General features: G+C 36.6%; 1 long non-coding RNA gene and 1 pseudogene across 1 annotated transcript; one reads left to right on the top strand and one right to left on the bottom strand.

The window, feature by feature from the left end:
* Positions 1-395: 395 nt before the first annotated feature.
* Positions 396-4,336, bottom strand: LOC141848193 (uncharacterized). The gene is made up of 4 exons (XR_012603496.1): positions 4,247-4,336; positions 3,187-4,137; positions 2,839-2,930; positions 396-598 (listed from the first exon to the last, which is right to left on the bottom strand). It is a non-coding gene; the product is annotated as an uncharacterized LOC141848193 (long non-coding RNA).
* A 4,309-nt stretch (positions 4,337-8,645) lies between these two features.
* Positions 8,646-11,303, top strand: part of LOC141811489 (extra-large guanine nucleotide-binding protein 1-like) — a 7,964-nt pseudogene continuing 5,306 nt past the window's right edge.

Here is an 11,303-nt window from a genome sequence, read left to right as displayed (position 1 = left end):
CCTTTAAGCACCTCAGCAGATCACCAAAAGATCTGCTCGGACAAAGAGGTGATTGGAGAAAGAGAATGGAAACGTAGTCCTGGTCCATAGGTTGCGATTACAAAGTAATCACACTCGAAGCTCGCTATTAAGAACTTTGCTTTGCTTTGGCATACCTGCGAGAAATAAATTGATTGGTGTAATGATGATCGAGTCTCTGTTCTGGAATGCTTCGGCGCCACATTCTCCTGCTGCAAGGCGATGCTTCAATTCGTCTTTCACCGGTCTCTTTCAGTTGCAGGGGAGGCGACCGTGCATGCTGTTATTACACACGCGTTACGTACTTCTCTGATACTTCTGCGATTTAGGTTGATTCTGCGATGAGAAACGAGAGGAGCTGAGGAAGAAGACGACTCGTTGGATCGGGTCAAACGATTCTGCCCCCTCGTTCAATGTTTCAGTTAATGCTCATTATGCCGGCGTACAGTGCGACATTCTTGAAGGTCTTCCAAGGTCAACGATCCACAGTTAGCGATCATTGTGATCCAGCAGTGTTGTTGGATTGTAAAAGCTGTGTTCGAAATGATCAGGCCTGTCACGTCGCATGGCATCTGTATTCCTGAAGTAAATTTAAATTTTTAAATGCCTTTAATATAATATAGTACAATGGTAAAAAGATCAAAGATCAAAGTTCAAATTTAAATGGAGAAGAATATTATAAAGATCGTACATAGCAACACAACCTAGGCATATATATACACCTTCTTGAGGGTTTGCAACCTACAAAACAATTTGATAGCAATTGTAAATATAACATAGTACTTTAACAAGTGCACGAGTTATATTTAAAATGCATGTGTGAATAAGAATACTATCCTTTTATATGATTCATGAGTCTTAAGGCCTCTAGAGGCCTATATAATTTAACAATGCTAACAGATTTCACAAGAATCTAATTTAAATCCGACTCTAATTCCTTTCACGCCCTAATTTGACTTAGATCCTGCACAGGCCAATTAAATAATCTTCAGATACTCAAAAGGAAACTCTCATGTCATTCCTAAAGCTGCAGTGAGTTCAAACGCTGCATATCCAAATGGTGCACAAAAGAGTGTTGCTGCCTTCAATGAGGACTAGAAGGTCTCAGGCATCAGCAGCAGCAGCAAGTCGATAACGTAATTGGCAGACATTGTGATAGGGCTGTCTTGTGAAGAGCAAGGGCATGTGTAGAGGAGGAGAGGAGAAGTCAAGCTCATCTGTCCCCTCTAATACTGAGAGGATATGTTGGTGTTCTTACTGCAGAAATGGCATTAATATCAGACGTGTGCATGGACATATGAGGGCCCCAGGCCTTCCACACTGCCACCTATGACATTTTCATTCAATGTGTCACCAGCTCTCTTGTTTGCATGTCAAAAAAAGTTAGGTCTATAAAAAAAGACAGATAGAGACTTAAGCAATCAACACAATGTGATACAGTAGGGAAGAAGTTGTGCATCATGCTATATGCTATGTTATCGTCCGCAAATATAAGTGTGTCAGATAATTTAATTGTATGCCTCGTAGATAATTCTTTCTGCAAGAATCAAAATTTATTGAACACAATTTTTTTTTTGAAAAAAATAACAAACTGAGAATTTTGCTGTCCCTCGCCAGAGTCCAAAATGCTTAAATAAGGGCCAAGTTTGTCTGCTTATGGTCAGCTACAATAAGGCATGTGAGTATCTAATGCAAGAATAGATGAGCAATTGTTTTAAAGAACTTCCACAAAAAGGTCATTATCATTAAACTCATGGTACTAATTTTCATAACAATAACAAAGTAGGAAACAGATAAAAAAAAATAAACCCGCTAATCAAATTATCCCTATAATCAATGAGGGGATCTCAGTGTCGTGGAGATGTTAGACTGTTTTCGTCACCACCCTCTCGTACTACATCACCTACTGATTGAGTGATTTCCATGAGCATGTAATATGTGGTTTCAGAGGGTGATCTACTAGTGTTTAACCATGTCAACGCCATAGCATCAATCTAACAGCAATTGAACAGAGATCAAATAGATGATAATTTTGATAACCTAACTGTTATTTACTAATTAAAACGTCAAAGAATCAAGATAGATGAGAGTAGATTCGAGAAAAGTAAAAAGAAAATCCAGGTGCTAGATACGAGGCATCTATAGCTTGCAAAACTCATTGGACAAGACCACATATAGATCTAAATTTGGACTAGTGCCTCTCCATAAAGTGTTTTGTCACATATGGTACCTTTCATGCTCAAGTGCCAATAAATATCTTGGACATGCACCAACAAGACCACAAATGCTGGTAAAATGTCACTAATATATTGTTAAGCAAAAGTTCTTAGTATGTTGTGAAAAATATGTTTAGTTCCGAACTTAAAAGGAAAAGACAAGAAGGAAAAAAATAAAGAAAATCTAGCATTTTGGTCTGATAATGTGACGAGGCAGATATCTTCCCCTTATCTCTTTACTTTCTGCCTTATTGCGCCACAGTAAAAACTAAAGACCACGACAGGCAAACAAACATTGCGCTATATGGACTGACATGGTAAAAGGAAGAAAAAAGTTTAAGAGAAATAAAGTAAAAGCCCATTCCATTCAAGCCTTCTGAGGCAATGCAGAAGCTCAGTGACAAAGGACTTAAATGCTGGTTCTAGCTTTCACGAGGGAACGAAACACAAGATCCGAACAAAATCCAAGCTAATTGCCAAACAAAGTGTGCAAAGGCCTAAAAGGGAAAGCTGGGTAAAGAGCCCCTCGACGGGAACTAAACAAGCATCAAAACAGCTACAAAAAACAGTAGAGAGAGAGAGAGAGAGAGTGGAGGAGGAGGACCTGTAGCTTGGTCACATGGCATACCAACTCTCATTCTGCTCCCTATTGAAGGTCCCAATTAATTCTTACTCCTTTCTCCCTCTGAACTAACCCTGTACACAATCAGATGTCGGTTAGTGCTTTTACCACCCTAAAACAATCTGTCACTGTTCATGAGCAGTCAACATCCAACGAGGGTTCAGTCGTGTGTGCAGATTAAGACGTGTCTCTAATCTTTTCATAAAAAAAGCAACTAAGGATGCATATTAAATTTCCAAAGCAGCAGGCAGAAATAGCCAAAGGCAGGTTCCTGCAGTTGGAACAAGTTAAAAGGAGATAACATGAATGCCAAGCCTAATGAAAGAATACCTGCCCGAAGACTGGATGGTGGGGGCCCACTCTAAAGTTCAAGCTTGTTCATGCCTCTGCAACATTCTCGTCCGTCCTGTAATCAGGATTTAGCAGTGGTATGGGAAGAAAGAGAGAGCTATCAGCGCAAAAAAGCTTCTCCAGAGCTCTGCTTTCTTTTTGTTTCTTTGTCATAGCAACAGGCAAACAGCTATAAATTTAGGACCTACATTAATAACATGCGCAAAACAGTTTTGCCAAAATCATGCAATGTTCTTCAGGAAGCCGTAAATTTGAGTTCAGAAGAACTAATAGGTGGTTTCTTTATAGAAGACTCACGTCAGTAAACATCAGTTTAAACATGGATGAATTCTTCTGGTCTAGACGGATTTAATCAATTATAGCAGCAAAATAATCTTGAGAGTTGCAAAAATGTTGAGCCTCGATAGCCAACATGCTATCAGATCATTCATGCATGGATGAGACAAGAGAGGACGAGAAGAGTGTCATTCCATGCGTTCCTTTACAGATCTTTTTTCATTGGATTTGGATTGGACTCCATTGTGGCAGAAACTTTATGACTGATGGGTTAATGGAGATGGATTGACATAGATGTGAGATGGTAATATATATAATAGGAAAAAAGCAACAAATGGAGAAGACCTATATTTCGTGTCCATCACATCACATCTGTCCCTGTGTTTGAATTTGAATTTATGGGGCGAAGAAGACACAAACAATGAGCACTCCCAAGACAAACTGATAAAGGATTTCTAGGAGATTAGGGTCAGCCCAAAATCCTCACTAGTTAGAAAAGCATAGAATTAAGACCTAAACACTGAGAGATCACTATGATTTTAGGGTGAAAAAAAAAAATAAAGAAACGAAAAGAAAAAATTGATGGGAACATTAAGAGGAATAATAATTCCAATGGCTCGTCCCTTCTTGTTAGGCAGTCCCAATTTGTATCATCTGCAAACAATGAAACTAACATGCAAATCAGCTGTTACTCGAGTCCATGCTATGGAAAATTGACCAAAAACATTTTCAATTCAAACACAAGAAAGCTTGCAACAATCACCTGTGAAAGAAAGAAATAGCCATTCCAATGCTGCCACATAAGCACATCATTACTCGTGAGTGGTGCACAATGTACTACTTTCAGAACCAGGTTAGGTTTTGTTACTCTTAGAATTCCCATGTGACCAATCCCATATGGCACGAATCAATAGTAAGCATGAACCACCATTGTCAAGGCAGCATCATAACTACTGAAAGAATAAATGAATATGCAATTTGAATAATCGCAATGCCAGTGTCTAAGAAAGTTTACAGTGACATATATGTACAAAAAACTGGAAAAGAGGTAGGATTTTGTTCAATTGAATGGGTAATGCTTACGATTAAGAATAGGCTTCAACGTGATTTGCAGCTGCAAAGGAGATTTGTCGCACCAGATGTCCATCAATCAGTTGGCATCTATCAATGTCAATAAAGGATGAAACCAAATCAAATGGAGCACTAGCAAGCACTCTTTGGCTGAAAATTATTACTTTAGCTTCCAATAAATCAGTTACCATGTGAGAATGAACAGCGAGTAAAAAGAAATTCCCGACAAGAATTGAAAAATAAGATTTGAGAAATTTCAGAAAAGGAATTGGAAAAATTAAGATAAGTCATGCTGACTGATGGCAAGGATACCCGTTAGCAAAACTCATTTGTGTCAACAAAAGTAGTTCTTCAAGTCTTTGCAATCTTATTTCGTTTACCCAGGTAGAAGACTGATCTCTTAAATCCATAGCTTAACCCCATTATTTATTTGAAGTATATATTTTTTTTGTCTTTGGTTTTAATATAGCAGAGTATTCATTTTACTTCTAAAATGATCTTCATATTTCAAGTACGTGAAGATAGTGCTGTGAGAAGAGTTTTCCATTCAAGCACTGGTAAAGTTAATCATTGCATCACTTTTATCAAAATCGAACTTTTAATTTGGCCTCATTGCATCATTTGCCAATTTGAAACAGTTTGCATGAAATAGAGATGGTTTGCCAGAATGTAGAAAACAATTGAGATCAGTTGATTTTGTTGCCTGGGATTGTTTAATCAACAGCTACTTGTTGTGGATAGCTATGTCAACAAATTTTCCCACCATTTTGATGACAGTTACTGGAGCAAAAATAAGGTAGATTTTGTCAGAGAAATTTTCTGTTACTTTTTCATGTTATATGCCCACAATTAAATGATGATATGGAATAACCAAATTCAATGGATCCACTGAACCCAATCGAAAGTAGAGCGACTACAGAATTGATTCTAAAACAACCAATAACCATTTAAATTGCATGCATGGAACTTTTTCTGCTAGCAAATGCATTTTTAATGACAAGGACTTACAATTGGTAAGGAGATATCGGGAGCAACAAAATACAATAACAAATTGCATTCGGGATGGGCATCAAAACTGAAACCTACAATCAAACTAGACTACAACAAATTGAATGTTCATTTCATTGATTCAGTTTTGATGCCGAAATAGAGGAAATTTTCATTTTGGATTGGTACCACGGTCCATGATAAGCCACATTTAACTGAACAAATTGGGAGAATATTAGGTAGGTCTCATGAGTAATCTTTTTAAATTTCTCCATCATTATAAGAAAGACCATCCATATTTGTTTCTGTTGTCTATGGAATTTGAATCCCGACTTCATTTATGATTCATTATTTCGATAACTTTGACTAATGTTATTTTTATTTGTTTTTGGATATTCAATTTCCACCTATTTATTCTTAATACTTTTTTGGATAAATCATGCATATTTTCACATCTTGGAATTACATATTCAATATATCACTGTCAAGAGAAATTTTTCTTAGTATTTCAATATTTAGGATTTCCTTGGTATTTCAATATACAAAATCGATTGATTGGATATTCCTTACCTTAACTAAGCAGGGTTCATTTTTCCTCAAAGAAATAATTATGATAAATTTGAGTCTGAGGGCCAATTTCCTGTGGAGGAGGTAATGAGAAAATATGCCTTGAGAAAAGCTTCCCTACGCAACATTCCCAGCCATTTTCTAGGACTGAAGCGGAGGGAGGGAAGGAAGAGGATGGAGTAATGTTTATTTAGTTTCTTTGCATAAGGCTTCTGCTCAAATTGAGCAGAAGCATTATTGTTCATGCAATTGGCAAGGAAATTCAGCCAAATTAAAACATAAAAAATAATAGTCTATGTAATTAAACAGTTAGTTTAATGTTTTTAAATGAACAATTTTATAAAAGTAAACACCCCTAGAACAATCTTTTCCTATCCTTTTCCTCCTACTCTTCTTCCCTAGCTTATTTCACCTCCTAAAGTGGCCCCTAATAGCAAGGGGGATCAATCTCAGATGGAGAAGGGCACTCCTTTTTAATCCTAGATAGGAAGTTGTGGCCTATTGATTGGGAATTTGCAAGTTCTAAGTACATGCAACTTGAGCTAGTAATTAATATGAACGATCTCACTGCTGACTTCTCCAAGTTCAGACAAATATATTCCTAACTTTGTCTCTACCATTGAAAAATAAAAAATTTAAACGAGGTTGTGGAGTGATCTAACCAACCAAGAACAATTTTGAACATACATAGGGACCTTAGGTCATCATGAATAGATAAACTCCTAAAGAAGGGGGCATTTGAACCCAAATTATGGGCATATTGGTGGTTTAGCAATAAGAGATTCCACACCACCATCAATTAACGCTTCCGTGTTTTTGGCTCAGATTAATGGTGATCATGGTAAAATTGCAAAAGAAGACACTACATATTAAATACAATGAATTTTCGATGAACATGTGCAGAACTAATCATCAGAATTAGGAATAAAAGATATATAAAGTGCTTAAAATCAATTCAGGTTATGATTTCATAAAAGGAGGCAATACTAACACTTACGTTTGGCAACTATTAGGATACATGAGGAATCACCAACCATGCGTCCGTCGATGACAGGATTGGTGTCGTCGAGCGCGCGTTCGGCGGCCTCCCTCCGGGTCCGCAAACTGGACGAAGCCGAACCCCCTTCCCCTCCCCGTGAGACGGTCTTTCATCACCGTCTCTTCAACGAAGCCGATCTTCCCGAAGTGCGTCCCTAGGGTCTCCGCCCTCATGTCCGAGGGAATTCCTCCGACGAAGAGCTTCTCCCTCCCGCAACTTCGGGAGTCTACGGACGGATGACCCAAGGCATCAGGCGGCGGAGGCGACGATGGTGATGCGAGCTCCATCTCTGTTCCTCGGCCGGCTTTTGGTTTTGCTTCCATGCCCGTAGGAATGGAATTAACGCATTTATGAATATCAATAAATTGAATATTTATTTATTTGATTTATTTTATATATATATATATATATATATATATATATATATATATATATATATATATATATATATATATAATATATATAATTTTGAAAAACAGATCAAAAAAAGTGTTCATCATTTAACAAATCGTTAAACGTCTTTTTTTTCAATTAATATCAAATAAATATCCCATTAAAAAGTCAACTACTCAAAATAATAAGATTTAACAAATCTTTTATATTGATTTTATTTATTAAATATATAATAATTTAATTAAAATAATATTTTAATAAGTAAAATAAATTAAAAATATTTTACAACATTCATAAATATATTTCATCACGACTATATAAAAACTAATAAATAATTATTACATATCTAATGCAACTGCTGCGAAGTAATTCTTAAAATTCAATACATATAAGCACTTCATTTTAAATGGGACGTGCATTTAATTGTTTTTAGAAAAAAAGAAACGCCTTTATGATATTTTGATAAATGATGAACATGTTTTTTATTTTTATCCGATAATTATTTTACCCAATTAAATATCAAATTTAATTTAATGTGAACTCTAAATAAGCTCCTTCCAACATCTCCCGGCATGGGAATTTAATGATCTGCTACGGTAGAGTGATAGAGCGTCTTGTTAATGTTTTAGACATCGGATTTTGATTTGTTAGGACATAATTGAGTTAGTTATGACGGATTGAATTATACAAGAAGATAAAAATTTAAATCTCGATAAAGTCAAGAAAATATTTTCTTTCATCGTGATCAACATATCAGATCAAATTTCAATTTTCACAAGTTAATAGATGATTTTTATTCAATGGAGAATTGACCTACAAATAATAGATTGGTGGTCTAGAAGGTAGGAGAGTAAACGAGTTAAATTGTATTATTCTTATCTCAATTCGGAAAAAAATTTATTCAAATTTGTTCGATTAAGTTAATGAGTCTGAATTCAAGTTTAATTTCGAGTTTAAAAATATTATCAAGCTGAATTCAAATTTAACAATATTTGATTCGTGAGCTCACAAATATATTTGTGGAAGCTTGCGAACATTTTTATTAAAAGACTTTATATATATATATATATACACACACGAGAATGCTATCTTGTGCGACACACCCATGCGTGACGCCCTGATCCATCACTGTTGCCGTCGCCCCCACCGCCCCGTCTGGCTACCGCGAGGCGCTGACTTGGTTGTGATCGACACGCCGCTCGTCGACGCTCCGTCGCTCCATCTGGCGGTGGATTCTGACCGGATAGTAGTCGAAATCTAACGAATTTGGTTGGAAACAGGGTCGATCACGGCCGACAGTGGTCGCACCACTGCCGACCCTATTTCCGATCGAAATTCATCGGATTCCAGCCACTATACGTTGAAATATGACGGAGCGTCGGTGAGTTGCACGTCGATCGCGCCCGAGGGAGAGGTCGGCAGCGATCGGACGATGTGGTGAGGGTGGCGGTGGATCACGAGTGTCACGCACGGGTCACGAATTCCTCGTCACACAGCATAGTATTTACATATATATATATATATATATATATATATATATATATATATATATATATATATATATATATATATATATACAGATATGATATACTGCGCAACTGTTTTGCGCAACCCGTCCGCGACATCTGACGTGGCGAGAAGTTTCACTGTGCATCGTCCACGCATTGTCCACGGTGGCCGGCGAAACGAAGGAAACCCTACAAAAGGCCGCCTCTCCCAAATCGCGCGGCCAAACCTTAAAATCGCCACGCTTCCCTCTCCTTCCGATTTCATTAGATATTTTATGTTATTCCGCAAGAAATTTGGGAGTTCGTATTTGTTACTAGTATGTTAGAAAGTAAGAAAGTAAAACTGTAGCGTCCGTCAGGGCTCTGATAAGGGCGGGCGTTACAAAAAACAACTTCATTATAAGGTGTTTAAAATGACTTACCACAAACTCGTCGTAGTAGAAGTTGCGCATGTCCTGGTCGACATGCCTACCAAGTATGCCCTGAACGACATACTCGCTTAGAAATATATCCTGCAACTTTATGGCCCTCTAGTGTAAAACTGCATTATAAACCATGTAAATGTTAGACATATGTTATAAAATAAATTATAAATTAAAAAGTAATAATAACACCAATACTTACACCACCCGCCAACAACTCTCAAAACTGTCCGGCCACCTGGTGCTGCTGCCTGATCAGACATATCTATATCTGCAAAATCATAAATGAAGAAGAGGGAAAAAATGCTACAATGAATTTCTGAGGGAACAAATCTGTTAATGTTAATGTAGTATAAGTTTGAACGAAACATTTATAGTGTTTGTCAAATGTTAAGTTGATTTCTCCCCATATTGCTAAGGAAGGAGTGCAAGGTTTACAATCTGTTTCCATAGGGGTTTTGGTGCATAGTAAAAATGAGATGGGTTTAGTGGTGATCGACCTTAACTGCATTATAAGTTGTCCCATGCATTTCAAATAGCTTGAAAGTGCAGTGTTTTCAAACAAGACAAGCTGAACTTTGGCAATCAAAGGTCCACCACATGACTATTATAGATTGCATGCATCTTCCTAACTCTAAAAAAGCCCCACCACATGACCAATCTGCGCACATAAATTGGCAATCAAAGCACTTGCAATTCCTGTTCTGCAAGTTAGAACTATATATGGGTTTAAAAAAAGCATTTCTGCACTTCATTTCCTTCAGCCGTTTCTAATAGTTCTGTTGACAGCATACAGACTAGTAGGATGAAGGAGTAGCATGCAAATAGAGAACTTGCAAGAGAATAAACAAACAAATGTTGAATGACACAAGGAAAGAGACTTAGAATGAGGCTAACAGGTAATTCACTGTAAATCATTAACTTCTATTTTAAAATATAGAACAGAAAAACCAACAAAAAGGTCATATCTCACATGCTGACAGCGAAAAATGTTAGTGGCCCTCACTCAAATACAATGAATAAGAAACATGAGTTTACTGCTTTAGGAAAACAGTAGCTGATATGTGCTTCATAGCAGTTGTATATTCAAGAATTAAATAGAGCATCCTATCAAAGTCAATATCACAAGGTTTTCAAAAGTCAGTTATGTTTGGGGAATTTGTAAGTTTTTTCACTTTATAGGAGGAAGTCTCCTGAGTTAATAAGACCGCACAGTTAATTTAAAAGCCAAGAAAAAAAAACAGAGAGAACCTCAACAGTTTACCATAAAATGAAAAAATGAAAATATAAAACTATCATAGGGCCACATAAATATTTACCATAAAGGAATAAAGGAAGAGTGAAAGATCAATAGGATACTTGAGAGAAGATATGCTGATTACTTAGTTTCCAAATAGAGAACGCCTAACTACATATGTTGCACAGATGTTAAGATGATGTGAAGTACCATGTTTTTGCTTAATAACGCACGAAGCAGACTAATCAATGTCACATTTGGTGGTTTCCATCAAAAAGATACAATGGTAAGATGATATTCATTTGGTGGTTTCCATCAAAAAGATACAATTAAATAAACAATATTCTAGTAAGATATATTGACTTTCCTCCCAAAACTGTAACCGAGAATAATTTTTTTAAAACTAAATTAACTACAATGGTAAGCTAGGAGTTTCAACTATTTAGGGTAGGCTATCAAAATCTAAATAAGGTTACATATTCCTATTGTCTAGATAGTTTCAAATCACCGAGTTTTACATTTATCCCGAATTTAGTCTCCTATCAATTTCATTCGAATTGATATCTTTGTAGCTCCTATTGTCAAATATCTTTGTA

Source organism: Curcuma longa, chromosome 17 (assembly GCF_044706935.1).
Source record: "Curcuma longa cultivar G26 ecotype Majalengka, Jawa Barat chromosome 17, ITB_CL_G26_1.1, whole genome shotgun sequence".
NCBI lineage: Eukaryota > Viridiplantae > Streptophyta > Magnoliopsida > Zingiberales > Zingiberaceae > Curcuma > Curcuma longa.
The sequence above is the reverse complement of the archived record's forward strand: the minus strand, read 5'-3'. Positions and strand labels throughout refer to the sequence as shown.